Raw genomic sequence first — 15,194 nt, forward strand, 5'->3', positions numbered from 1 at the left:
AAGTATTTGATAATTGACAGTTTTGGTTTTATTCTTATCTAAAAACAGATGGACAATAGCCCATATCTGAGATTTCAAAAGTATTTTATTTTGAAACACCTTAAGTTTTACATTCACTCAGTTATAATGTGGTAGTTATACGTAGTTTAAAATATATATATATTGATCACATTATATAGCACATATTTCTTAATTTAAGCTCCAGTATATATGAATATGTTTGGTATGTTTTTTAGGTATATTTGTTATTGTTTTTCCAGGCCTCTACCGTAATGCATAGGATATTCACGCAATACAACGTGCGGGCTAGTCTGACTGTGTTTTCCGAAGTGGAGGCTGGCTTGACCGCTGTGCTCAAGGTCGCCCTTTTTATTTACGACAAGACAAATGTGCCTTTTTATTTCATACAGTTCAATTTTGATTATTTGAGACTATATAATTATCGAATTAAATAATCTAAACCTCAAGCATGGCGTTTCACTGTAAAGGGGTGCATAGTGTGTAATTACATTGTAAATACTGACTTGAGCCCCAACACTGTATGGGTTAGCCCTACCCAGGGGCGGACACATATTCATGGGGTGGCAAGAGGGTGGTAGGAGATTTTGAGGGGTGGCATCCCCTGGCAGAAGTATATGCTGATTTAATCGCAGTCATATCAATCAATGTTAACTTAAAAAGACACAATATTAATATTTTAACTCAATAACATTAGGTGACATTTTGTGGCACAACAGTAAAGCCTTACATATAAACATATAAGGTGGCAGACATAATTGAATGAATTGTAATTGAACAATAATTGAATGAGTTGGTTTCACCACATAGATTTGGTATCCACCAGCAGGGGTACCAAATATATGAAGACTGCTGCAATAAGTACATTAATTAACTGTCTCATCGATGTTTGTCTGAATTAATATGAAACTATTAAGCATCATAGTATTCCTATCAGCTGTCAATCACTATTATGATTCACATATTCATTTATTATTGAATAAACTATATTTTTTGGAGGAGTTAATGATGAATGTTCCTCAAGGTGCTTGCTCACCCTCCTTGAAATTTGAAAGACAAGTAATTATATCATGTATCAAAATTCAAAAGATTCAAACAAACAGTTCAGCGCCCAACGACTTTACTGCAAACAGTTACAACCTTGACTTTACACCAGAAAGAAAAAATATTAAAGAAGTGACTAACTGCATCAGTTAGGGTTAAAAAACGTGTATTCAGCTAAAAAACATCGCTGCAGTAAGTTATTATCCAGTGGAAAGCCCTTACCTACAAGTCAAAGTGGTTACTTTTTGTTGGCTGGGGAGTGTAGTTTTACACACCGTCTTATTTGTCTTTCTCAGGACTTAAAACAGTTTTTTGGGGGCAGACCCCCACAAAGAAAAACATATATATACACACATACAAGGTCATCATCTTAACAGTTTGTTATGCTCATCAAGTGAGCATCTTAACAGTTTGTTACGCCTCACAAAGTTATTAAGATCTAAAGCTTTAGTGCGTTTTGATTCAATGCTGAGTACAGCCAAACTTGACATTCTCTTCTGTCATTGTAGGCCGCAAATACCTCATTCCTTCCGTCTGCTTGGGTCCGAACTCTGAATGCTTCTCGTTTTGCGCCGTCCCCCCGTTCAAATGAAATCGCTGCTCCAAGCTCTGGAGCAGCTTTACTCGAGATTGAGAAACACCCCCTGTGTATTCCGAAGGGAAGGTTGGCTTGACCGCAGCCCTGGAACAAATCCTGCTATTTTCCCACAAGTGAAAGAGTTGACATGCTGAACACCCAACCCCTGCGAGGGGTTACAAGGCTTGAGTCTTGTACTCTTGCACTCGGACATTAGAGATTTTCTCTCATAAATGTCCGATGAGCCACAACTTTTCTTTCAAAACAAAGATGCCAACTGGGATGGCAGCTGGGGTGGCAGGGCTATTTTTTAGGGTGGCAGTTGCCACCCCATGCCACCCCGGTAGATCCGCCCCTGGCCCTACCATAGATTACCCAGCAAAAATACTCTGGAGCCGCCACTGATTGTAACGGAATGCAGCCATCACTAGCTTAATTAATAACACCTGTGCTTTTCCTACTGCGACATGTAAAAGAGTCTTCGAGATATGCCTTCAAATGTCAAAAAGTCAAATGTGTTTATAGATAATTGAACTACGCAACTGAGGCCAATATTCAGGACAAATTCGTCCACAGAGAAACACTGTTCACTCCTAACGCTGGGTGACGCTATTCCAATGCAGATTACTCACTACCTTTGTGGGCTCCAGACGCCCCTCCGGCTCGGGAGAGGGCGCTGTGCTGCACGCCGGCCCGGAGAGACGCCGTGTGGGCTTTTTGTTCCCAGCTCCTCGGTGCGCTGTCCACTTCAGCACCACAAGCCGAGCAGAGGCAGCGGGCTAGCTAACGGAGACGAGGAGGCACGGAAGACACGGTTCAACATCAGCACCGAGTCTCAAATACCGAAGAATATCCACCAGAAACGCCGACACCAACGAGGCTAAAGACTGCATAAAAGGTACGAGTTTCCACACACGCTCAAATAGTATCAAGTTAAAGCAGTAGGAATAAAAACGAGTATCAATGAATGCTCCCCTTCCCCTCCAGTTTCATAAATACTGTATGAGCGCATTGAGGCGTTGTTTACGTTAGCTTCTTGTTCCGTTAGTGCAACGTGATTCCCCCTTATGGTTTGTTTATTACCCCTTTTTGTAGGGATACTTGAGTACTACATTGCTGTGTTGTACGGAGACCGTGTTTTTGCTGGGCAGCCTCTCCTCGCTTTGCAGATGGTGCTGTTTTTTTATAAACTCGTCGATTTCCGTCGCTACATCCCCTCTCTGTCCTGGCTGCGGGACCTTTAATATCATCGTCACTGTTCTAATACTGTTGCTGTTTGGGTGAATTTAAGTGCGTATTGTGTTGGTTAAACCGCTTTCACTCGGTTCTTGCGTTTGTGGTGTCACCCAGCGATTTACACACGGCATTATGTTCATTCACATCACACTTATATGAAAAAATTAGTTGATGTAGATTATTACAATAACATTCTCTAAAATAATTATAATTTGAGCAATATTCGCATTGAACACTTCACAAGTGATCGTGAAAAGTGAGTAAATACAAAAACGGTGTTTAACCCTAACCCACTTTATCAATCTAGTCTAAGTGCTATAACGTTACCCTGTCTCATTTTTTATGTAAATAATTCAAAAAACAACTCTACGGGACGAATTATGAATTGACAGGTGTCATATGAATTGAAATTTGCACCAAAAAATGGCAGATCTTATTAAGGAATAATAGATTTTAATTTGAAAAAAACACATAAGCATGGAAATAACATTGAGGAGATTCAGTATGAGCTTTATTCAAACTATTTAGCTGCTGTGGCTTTTACAGTCCTTCCATGTCTTTGTAATATCTCTCTATTACCAACATCAGAACAAATGTTAATACAAAGTGTAGCGGCAGTAAGAAGATGGAGGTTCATTACACACGGTAAATCTCTATAGGGATCATATTTATTTATTTCATTTGAGAGGAGCTGAGTGCTTGTGAGCATGTCTCCTCAATGGAAATATTGTTTGTGATGGCAAATGTTGAACCTATTATTCCTAGATCCATTTGTGAATCGACAGAAGATTTATCACAAACTATTTTGTAAAGCAATAGATTTTGATGTCTTATTCAGAAATGCCAAACATGCAATGATTTCAGCTTTACAAAGGAATTGCTGTTTTATGTGATTGTAAACTGAATATTTTCGGCTTTTAGGCTGTTGGTTTCATAAAACAAGCCGTACTATGAAGATGTCAGCTGTGGGCTTTTTGAAAATGTATTTTAATTTGGACTGTTGGTTAGACAACCAGTTGCGTGCAATTGTCACCTTGGGTTTTGGCAAAGGATATTTTCCATTATTTTCGGACAATTTATAAACAGCACAAATAATGAATTGAGGTTGAATCCATAATGTATACAGTGCCCTCCCTAATTATAAGCAAAACTCCCATCATGCTGCTGCAAAATCCAAGACGATAAAACCCCAGCTGTGCGACAACACGCACAGATCCCAAATGCAGTCCATGTCGACATAGCAAATGATTGTTTGCCTCGGTCTTCATGAACACCCCGTGAATCAGTAATCAGTGCTCGGTTTGTGACATGCTGCTCGGCTAAAAAGGAAAAGTCAGCAGGAGCTGTGTGAGTGACAGAGACAGTGCTGACCAAAGGCTCAGCTGCATGGGCTCTGGTGAAGATAACAATTCCTGTGTGTATCTTGGAAAGCAGCCTTCCATTTTGTCTGTGTAGAGCTTGCATTGGCACGAGAGGCCCAGGTGAGGTAAGAGGCTGATAGAGGGATTAGCTTGTATTAGGACGTGGCCACTCATAGAGGTGTGGGAGGGACGTCACTCATCTCCCTCTATCTCCCTCTGCCGTCTGTCTCCACAAAGTATCTGTCCCCTGCCAGCTTCACATTCTCATTGTTCCTGGGTGAACAGCGATATACCCCACCTCCGCCTCCACCACTTTGCAGCATCGCAATGTGTCTCCTGGCTGTCCCTCTCCGCCACATGCAGCCTCTGTCAGTGCTGGCCATCCCTGCGTTCGCCTCTCCTCTGGTCCCCCCCCCCCCCCCTCCAGCAGACACACGCTGCTGTCCTACTTCCTCCTTCTTCTGCTCTCCTGAAGGGCGAAGCCGCGGAGAGCTTTGTAGGGGGTGGGGAGAAGGACAGTTGAACAGGGGAAGAGGAAAGATGGAGTGGTAGTTTTTCATAGGCTCAAGTGTTTTCAATAACCCGATATGGCTGCGGAGGAGTAGTCTCTTGTTGCTTAGAAAGGTTCTTAACTGAGTGAAATGACCCAAATTACTAAGTGACAGCCGTGTTAGGAGCTGCTGGAATTCTCTCAGTGCTAAAGAAAGGTGCTTCAATACTTCCCTTTTCATCTCTTTTTAGCACAGAACTGAACAATGCTTAACCAAAGAAAAATAATTGTACCGTCTCACAATTCTTTTTAGGAGCAGCATTTAAATAAAAGTACACCATTTGAAAACCTCCTTCTTATAGGAACACATACAGCCGCAACACTTAGGAAAATATTTTGGATAAGAGTCCTTGATTGAATTGTATCACATTGACATTTGACGTACTTATTGTCTTTGTGATATACATGAAGTTGCCTGAAAACAAACAAAAACATCAGCCATTGCTGTTTTCTTTTCCTCAGATTTGCCTATCAACTCTCCTTCACATCTTTCCTTAATCTCAGGATTGTTATTCTTTGAGATCAAGGAAAAAGAGCCAATTCCAAAAATATATCGCTGCAATGTGAGAGCACAGCAGGGCCTCTGCCTCTCCAGAGAAAGGCAGCCAAGTAGACTGGGCTTTGAAAGAAAATCAGCCAGAAAGTGCACATGAGTTGGCGGGTGAGGACTGGAGTAGCCGGGCTGTATAGCATCACTGCAGGAGGTTTTTTTCAATATCATTTTTTTTTATTCAATAAACGTGTCATTCTGTTTCAGATCCAAATGCACTGAGGGAGTATTTCTTGCTAGAGTTGAGTTATGTTGCTGTATCATTTGGATGGAGGGGATGTGGAGCATCTTTCTAAGGGAGCTGTGTTTTGTGTCGTTTTTGAAGCAAATCACGGTGATCAGAGATTGAACGTGGAAAATATTACATCTATTACAAATATATGTGGAATCATATTAAAAAAGACCACAGCGTTATCTTTTTTCTCACAATTTGGTAGCACTGTATTTTTCTTATCGGTCAGTGTATTTGTTATTGAAGGTTGGGACAATGACCAGCTGTAAATGATCTCAGATCCATAAACAAACTGTGTTTTCCCATAGGTGAAGTTGTATTGGTACAAAAAGGTGAGGAATCAATACTGGACTGTCATTTCAGAATATAGCCTCATATTACAGATGGTACGATATCCAGCTTCTCTAACCTCCAACACTCTTGAAGAATGATGAGAAGCTACTATAAGACCCTGGTCTAAATGAGATGGATACCCAGCATACTCGTGCTGTTGGTGGTCTGTTCCCGACTATGTGCTGTTGTTCTTGGTGTTTATTGCCGTCCTCAGAACCTGCAGCCGACCTCTCACAGGCAGAATGCAGCACTTACCTGAAATGATTTATCCCTGTCAGAATATCCCTCCTACCTCAGCATCTTTGCAGAATGTGTCACAGCGCTCAGGCTGACAAAATGGAAAGCTATTCTTCCCATGTTAAAGCGCATCCATTTTTAATCCTCCTTCTTTGAAAACAGACACTGAAACACAACGGGTGCTCTCTCTCTCTCTCTCTCTCTCTCTCTCTCTCTCTCTGACTCTTCCTGGAGTTTACTTTTGATGTTTTATCCCATTTTCGCATTTGTATCATCATGTGAGCTGGTTTCTTTTGTATCTCCATTGCGTGATGAAGCATTTCTCACAACATTGTGGGAGGTTTGTATCTTGTTCTATTCTGCAATGTGCATCCCTGTGCTTCAAAGTTAGCTCAAAGCATCTACAGGAAGTACAATGATTCCATAAAATCAGTCATTTCCTGTGGGACAACTTGGGCCCTTTTGTAAAGGTGGCACCGTAAGCTATTAGCAACTCCTAATGTTCCCATAGTTTACTTTAAAACCTCAACATTTGATGATTCTCAGGCAAGTTCGTCTTCTATCATTTTAAAGCACATTTGTGAATGATTCAAACGCAGTGGAAATCAGTATTCTGCAGATTTCTTTTGATTTTTTAGATCAGTTCAAAAAGTGTTTTGTCTATGAAATGTCAGAATATAGAACGTGGAACGTGTCCATTCCAAATTTGTAAAAGTCCAAGTTTATGTCTTAAAGAGTCTTGTATTGCAAAGATATTCACGTAAAGGTGTGAGGCGTGTGGTGCAGTGGGTTGGTGTTCAGATCAGGGGGTCACTGGTTCAAACCCCACTGCAGTCAGCATGTTGTTGTGTCCCTGGGCAAGACACTTCACCCCAAATTGCTCCTGTGGGGATTGTCCACAGTATTGAGTATGTACGTCGCTTTGGATAAAAGCGTCTAACAAGTGACATGTGATGCAAAACAAAAAATGCAGGAAAAAAGCATTTGAGGCTGAAAGTGGCATTTTCTGCCACTTATCAATCATTGTTGCAGCTATGATAAGAAAGTGTAAGTCTTTGTGTCTTTGCCTCGGATCCCCCCAGGGGAGGTGTGTGTCACTGTTTGAAAGCCCCTGCTGAGAATGATTCATCTCCTGTATGGGGACAAAGATGCAAAGACAAGCCTCTTCTTCTCTGCATAGAGCCTTTTTGAAATCCCACTCGACACTCAGAGGGGATTTAGTTATTCTTTCAATAGTTTGGATTTAGATTCTGCGTGTGTGTAATGTAACTTTAGGTTTGAGGTCAGCCTCCTGCTGCGGAGAGCATTTAAGCAACTTGGAAGATCAAGAGAACATCTGCTTCATCTCCTGATCAAAGGGAGCTTAGCCCCAGATTCATCCTCATCAAAAAGCAGAACAACATTAGATAAAATGTGCATCAAGGACTAAAAACTGAATAATTCAACCCAACTTTAATTTTTTTGTGGATTTCGAGGTTGTTTCTTAAGAACTTTGTCCTTCACTTGCTGATAATTGTTAAGTAAGACAATGTTTTATTGAGTATCTTCCTCAGATCTAATATTACTAAATTAAACATTAGCTTTACAATCCATTCAAATCAGTGCACTCTATCACATCTGGAGTTTGTGTGCTTGTGCATGCTGTGTGTGTTAGCATATGCTATAAAACAGGCACATTAAACTGCATCAATACAGTCATGAGAACAGGCCGTGCACTTTCAGAGTCGGGCCGTTTGAAGCTGTCACCCAGTTGCTGCTCAAAGGGCAGTTTTAGACTGCTTGTTAGCCACCTTGTGTGTGTGTGTGTGTGTGTGTGTGTGTGTGTGTGTGTGTGTGTGTGTGTGTGTGTGTGTGTGTGTGTGTGCTACTTACCCCATGGGACCTCCTTCCTCTATCCCACTAACTTCAGAGCTGCTTTGAAGTTCTTCCTCAGAGGAGAGGTGAAGGGGAGGGGGAGAGAGTGAGACAAAGAGGGGTGGGGGGAGGGGTGAAAACACTATTTTTTTTATTTCTCCACTTCACTCTCCCCTCACATGCGAATGATGTCATAGGCCTTGTGGTGTTTTTAGCATGACGAAGTGTAGTTTTTGCCGCGGCGAGGACTGAATTATAGCAGACCTCGGGTGGAGTGTTGTGGATGCCTGGAGAGCGCTGTGTGTTAGGAATGTACAGCATATTAGGCTGGTCATGTAGCCGCTCTCGGTCAGCTCATGAATAATGGAGCGGATCAGTGTCTAGTTCCGTCAGGTGATCCCGGTATACTTTTCAGGAGGGCCGTGTGTGTTGATGCGAGTGCAAGTGAGAAAAATGGAGAGAGGCTGCAACAAGAGCAGCTGCTGCGGCCTACACACCCTCAACACAAAACCATCTGCCATGCTGACTGCAGAGAACACACACACATCACACACACCCCCTATTCTTCCATCAGCAAACATACAGCATCTATCAACACTACCTGACTGCAGTTTCTATTCTCAGTCTTCTATAAATGCACTCCCATACTGCAAAACTGCTTTTAAATGTCCAGGTAAATGTATTTTCCTCAGGATTACGTTTGTTTTTTAACGTTTTTTGATGTTTCACAAAAACAATTGTAATCATTGTGTTCTGCGGAAGTCAGCATGGGGACAATAGGATTGGGTAGAAACAAAACACAGAATTTCCACCCAAGAGACAGCTGTTGTCACGAGTGATACCAAAACGTCTGTTCAATAAACTAACTTGCATAGCTATTTTAAAACGTAACCATTGTTATTGACTAAACATAACCAAAATAGTTTGTTTACTTTGTCCACACTGTCTACAGCCAAGGCAGGAGACATTATGTCTTCCATCCAGATGTCTGTCTGTAAGTCAATACGACTGTCGGCCCCATCTCCTAAATGATGTTTCTCAGGAACGCGTTGAGGGAATTTCTCCAAATATGGTACAAGCTCCCATTTGGACCCAAGGAACTTATTATACTGGTTTCAGTCAAAGGACAATATCTTATTTAAATGCTAAGTTGAGCAGTTTTGCAAAAAATGTCCTATTTGTGGATCAAATGTTAGAGGATAAACCGTCTGGCAGCAGTTGTAGTTTCGAAGACAAATATAGTTTATTAACCTTCAATGTGTAAAAAACCTTTTAATTGGCAATCCAAATCAGCTCCGCCGTGAGAGATTTTACAATCACACTCAAACATAAATGCTACATTGATGAGGCTTGTACACGCATGCAGGTGCCATGCGGGGAATTTTTGTTTCTAAGTACTCCCTAGAAAGCCCCTGAATCCAGATGTGCCGATAGATGCTGTAGATAAAGCAAAAGAGTGAGTGGGAGGAATGATCCTCTCAGCAGCCGATCATCCAGAGCTGCAGTAATCCTGAGTGGGTGAGGTGGAGGGGAGGATGGGCCGAGACACCGTGATGACTCAGGGAGCAGCTCCCCCATGAGGGAATGAAACAGAGCCTCAGTAATGACTTGTTTGGTGAATTACTAACCTCTCTCACCCATTAAAGACATCACTTACTAGGGTAAACTGATATAATCCCCCACTCGTATCGGCATGCAGTTCATATGCTCTATTTAAATCCTTCTAAATAACCTTAATTTGCATCACGTACAGTCTTTTGAAATCCGCAGCATTTTAATTGTGCTGGATAAACAGTATTGTCAATGGATGCGTGTAATGAGTGACAATGGTTCTGCGGAAGTGAAAGCAGCGGATGATAATATGTCCTCAGGGCTGAGCTGCACCACGTGGCACATTTCCATTTATTTACCCCAGAGATGGGGAAAAAGGCCAAGGACGCAGAGGAATACAAGCTGGAAAAGGTGACGCTGCGAGCAAACGCTGCGCTGAAAAGATGAATGTAGGCTCTGACCTTTTCCATCTTTTCTTTGCTGAACCATTCTGGGAATTCATATCGGCCTCTCCTGCTGCAGTCGTCGCTCTGCCTCCCTGTTTAGAGCGGGCCAGAACTAAAATAACCCTTCCCTTTATCCTCGGCTTAGAGCCAGCGTACCGGCGGAAAGCAGATTGAGCTTGGTGTGGAATTCATACCTGTGGCTGCTTTTGAGTAACTAGTAATATTCGTCATTGTCACAAATGGTGTGTGTGCATGGGGTGGTTGATGAATATCTCTCTTTGAGCCTATGCCTGTGTGTGTCTGATTAAACAATGTTCCATTTTAAGCCACCATAGTTGGATGATTATGAGTTTTGTGACCAAATGGCTCTTGTTAAATAATTAATAACCTGTTTAACATAAAGACCAGCGTGTGTATTATTCACAGCCACTTCTCCAGCAGCTTAACTTTTACATTACCCTTTGATTGCTCTCATAACTTGGATTTGGGCCTCTCAACACCCTTTTGGCTCTATGTATGTACAGGACAAGGCTTAAAGAACGAGTGCTGTTAAAAAAACACAATCTCACTCCAAAGTCATCAAATAGCCTTGGTCAGTAGCCCTTAATTCCACAGTAAAACACTTCTGATGTGTTTTAGGGTATAGTCATGTAAATAAGGATGAAAACTGTTCATGTAATGAAGGAGGTGTGGTGGATGGATGCATCAAACAAACACTGGCATTTCAGCGGGCACATCACAAGATCAATTGTAATAACTTGGGTGATTACTCCATTTTTTAATTAGCCATCATCAGACTAATGTAAAAAGTAATAATGCATTTATAGTTAGTTAAAATTAATAATAAGCTCATGTAAGCATGCTAAACTACTGTAGGAACATGATTAACATAACTGGTTAAAGTTAGTTTGTGAACACGTTGGCATGCTCACGTTAATGTAAAGTGCAGTCTCAGAGCTGCTTTTATCTTACACTTAAGGCCAACATTGTACCTGTAGCAGTTTGATAAATGCAGGCCTCAGACATCAGCTTATAAGCACACCTTTAACAAGATTCATTGTTATTGTGACTGTATAGAAAACAACAACAAAAATAAAATAAGCCAGCATTGCCTTATGAAAATGTGCAAACAATTCTTGTTTTAGAGTTGTTTTTTTTAAAGCACCCGTCATTGCATTTAAATAACAAGGCATCCCGCTGTGCGTGGAAATTAATATACTATGCCAACTGATTTCAGTAACAACATTATTGTTAACACAAATTGGCAGCAGGCATGAGGTATTTGGACAAAAGAAAAAGTCCCTTACAAAAGACATGCAAGGGCACATATCTAGAGATCATCCTTTGTTGGTGAAATCCCATCCACAGCATGTTCTGAGAGTCGATAAAGGAAGAAAGGGAGACAGCCTAACATGGCCAAACCTGTACCTATGGTAACTAAAGAGAGTGTTTATATAAAGGTATATGGACATGGATAGTGGATGGTGAATTATTTAGACGCTCTATCGGAGAGTGTCTGGCAGACACAGCCCCCAGATGGTGAATTCAAACCTGATACAGGACTGAAAGGAGGAAGAGATAAACAGTGGCAGCCTCCACCAACAGAGCACAAAGAAATCCACAACCAACAGATCGAACAGACTGGTGTATAATTGCTGTCTTTATGAATGTTGTAAGTGATAACATGAGCGTTTACTGTGGTGTGTAGCATGAACAGAGTATGCCGTCTGGTTGGTTTGGAGTTATGATGTTGAATGTTTTATTGTTGTTCTGATGAGTTCATGGCATAGTAAAGTAACAAGGCACTGCAGTCTATAGAGGACGTCCTCCCCACATCTCATACTGTCACCACTTTGATCAAGCCGTCATCAGCAGTCTCCACTTAATAAAATGGATGCCTGTTTATCAAGACCTCTGAAAAATAATTTACTGCCACAAGAGAAAAATAGTCATAGTATATTGTTCATTTTACAATTGTTTTATTTGATCTTTACTAGTAGAAATCAGTCATTTGACTTCTGAATCCAGCCGTTGGATCATAATGGTATAACTGTCATTTCCAAATGAATTTCCAGTTATATCCAGTAATATTAGGGGCGTGGCATGGATTTAATATATATTGTGATCATCTGTAAAACAGAAGCAGTAACATCCATCCCAGCTACACAAACTACACGTGACTGATGAACTGTTATTTTCTCCTTTTCAATGTTCACTGTGGCTGCCATCTCATTTTTTTTCTAACTATCAAGGTTCCTCAAGCTTGATTTAGGAAGCAATTTAAACTTCATGCAATCAGTAAAAGTTGTACTTCTCATAAGCGAAATTATGCAATTTCCAACGCCTTAAGCTAATTACGCTGATTAATCTAAATGAAATCAGTTTCCAGTTACGGCTGCAACCACAGCCTAACCCCTTTTTGTTACAGAAATACATTTAAAAAAAGCTTTATCTACATGCATATCAACATTTAACTCAAGAGAATACAATGCAGAATAAATTACTCCTCATGTCAGCATGTCAAGTAGAGGCAATCAAACAAAGGGTGTCCACATCAAATAAAGAAGAGTGAAACAGATCTGTTCTGGGAGCAGCCGAGCAGAGAGCAGCAGAGCGCCCGTGAACGTTTATGTACCCTGGCTGCCAATTTCTTTTAGGGAGAATGTTTGCCTTCATTGCTCTCCATAGACATTTTATTGAAGAATGAGAAATTGGTATGTTGTGGGAGATGCACTCAGAGGATGTTGAGGCGCTGCTCTCCTCCCAGGCTGCCGCTTCACCCTTGTTACATTTTGCGGTCCGTGATTGCAGGCAAGGGCAAGAGCGAAAAGATGGAGATAAAGAGGGACATTTTACTATTGCTTTTGTGTTGGAATAACAGCATTAGACACTGGAAACACAACGTGGTCTTTTCCCACATGCACCCACTTATATTAACCAGTCTGATAAAAGACACACACTGATAGCCTCTCTATCGCTGAGGCTCCCAGGGGCCAGAAAAAGAGCTTTTGTTGACTCACATTTTGATCCGGTGTTTGTGTGAACACTGGCTTTCTTAGTAATGGAAAGTTGCAGTCTTTAAAGCCTTCTTACATCAGCAGGGTACACCTTAGAGTTCTGTGATACTCTGCAGCACTGTTATTGCTGGATTATTGTGTTGTTGCAAAGAGAATGTGAGGTCTGTCTCATCTCCTTAGAGGACACTGAGTCCAAGGATTCACTAGTAAGATGAGCGAGTGTGTGGCGCTTTGTTTTGTCCCTGAGTCACAGTTGAAGTGTTGATAAGCACCTCGGCCACGTAGCTTTCTTGTAAATAGCTCTGAAAACTGGCTCAGAGCAAGACACATTTTTCTTTCATTTTTTAGACAGAACGGAACAGGGATTTAAGGGGAGAGATGGGAACAGGAAGTGGTCAAACATATCATTAGTTATGCTTTACCGTCTTATTGGAGCTTTGAAAATAGTTAAGGCCAGCTCAGGTTGTATTTGCAGTTTGACACGCCTGTCATGCAGCAACAAGTGTTGGACATTATTTCTTGATTCATGACATCAGCTTCCATTAAAAATGGCTTTTTACTGTATGAGCATAGCATCAGAAATGCATAATATTTAGGCTTTCATGTCCTTGCTTGATGCACAATCTTTATTGGTCTGGTCAGACCAGCTAAAAAAGCTTGTTTTAAATTAGTGTCAGTTGAAGCTCCCTCAACATGAAGGAACCAGCATGTTTGTCAAAGAAATACACTTCACCTAAAAAAGCAACCCCAGTATGCTCACATAATATTCCACTATGCAAAGTACTACACTTTTACTGGTGAATAGTGTACTGTGTAAAGTGACCCTGTGACCTCCGGATCTGTGCTACGTGAAATAGGTCTGGAGCGGACTGGCCATCGGGACGTTCGGGACGAATCCCGATGGGCCGGTACTGAAGTGGGCCGGTCGGCCGATGTGGGCCGGCCGGTAAGCGATAGGGTTCGACATTAAATGGCCCGCTGGCCCGGAAGCACTATTTAGACACCCCGGGCCAGCATAACGTAGGCCTACTTTCCACTTGCCCGCTCGAGCCACTAAAAATATTGCTTTAAAAAAATTGTCCTGTGGTATTGGTATTTTGACTAGCAATTTAGTTAAATCGTTTCGTTTATCAACGCTACAACATAGCGTTCCGTGAGTTGGTTGTCCTTGTTGGGTGAAAAGCAAACAGCTGTTCTCATTCGTAACACTCCGTTCGATGTCTCACTATGGGATGCGCCTCAACGCGTATGCAAACAGAAGCATCAATCTCATTACGCCAATCCTGATTGGCTGGTGATCTTGACGTCTACGTTAGGGAATCCACCCACCCTTTAAGTAGCTTGCGCTACGTCGCAGCATCATTCAAACACCTCTTCTCGCTTCGGAGCACATCTCAAAATATCAGTAGCCGGGCTAGCTTAACTGTCCACAGACTGAACCACAAGCTAACTTTCGGTCGACGGGCGCTTGCCGGCTACTCTTGCTTTGCAAGAAGATTGAATTGAATATTAACACACCAGTTAATATTGAAATCTGCCACGCCGTTTTTTCTTTCGGAATAACGGCAAGGTTTAGATTTTTCTTCTAACGGTAACGTACCTGTTACTAGTTTATCCCTCCACGCCGACGCCCCGGCAAACGAGGATGGACCCTTCTCTCCCTCACACCGGAGGAAACGGTGGCTCGGAGACTCGGCTCTGCGGCCGCGGGTTTAAGATTTCGAGCACGGACTCACACCAGGTCTGCTCGTCCTGCCTTGGGCGAGAGCCGCGAGAGCGGTGCCCCGCGCTGTGTCAAGCTGGGGCTCCCGACTGGACCTCACCGTGGTTCCACCCGCGGGGGATGTCCTAGAGCTTGATTATATGGAGGAGGATGAAGAGGATGCCTCTGAGTTCCTCTTATCCGACTCAGATGAGCACGAAGATAAAATCTTCGTTTCATCTGCCCAGGCTGCCAAGTCGGAGGCGATGTCCGCTCCCCCGGGCGAAAGCACACCAGCGTCGCCCTGCCTCAGTATGGACTTGCAGGCCGTGTGCCAACGCGCTGCGTCCAGCCTGGACATCCCCTGGCCTGAAGTGGCCAAGGAGACCTCCAGATCTCGCTATGAGGGGAAGAACTTGCCCCAAGCAGCGAGGATGAAGAGGCAGCTTCTCCCAGTCTTTCCAGAGATGCTGGATGAGTTGTCGG

The 15,194-nt window shown here is 42.4% G+C and overlaps 1 protein-coding gene across 1 annotated transcript in view; it reads left to right on the forward strand.

The window, feature by feature from the left end:
* Positions 1–2,356: 2,356 nt before the first annotated feature.
* srrm3 (serine/arginine repetitive matrix 3) overlaps positions 2,357–15,194 on the forward strand; it is a 91,056-nt gene continuing 78,218 nt past the window's right edge. Inside the window, exon 1 of the mRNA XM_079647565.1 lies at positions 2,357–2,537. The gene's annotated coding sequence lies outside the window, so the exon portion shown is untranslated. The remainder of the gene's footprint in view (positions 2,538–15,194) is intronic.

This window comes from Notothenia rossii (genome assembly GCF_949606895.1).
Source record: "Notothenia rossii genome assembly, chromosome: 9".
NCBI lineage: Eukaryota > Metazoa > Chordata > Actinopteri > Perciformes > Nototheniidae > Notothenia > Notothenia rossii.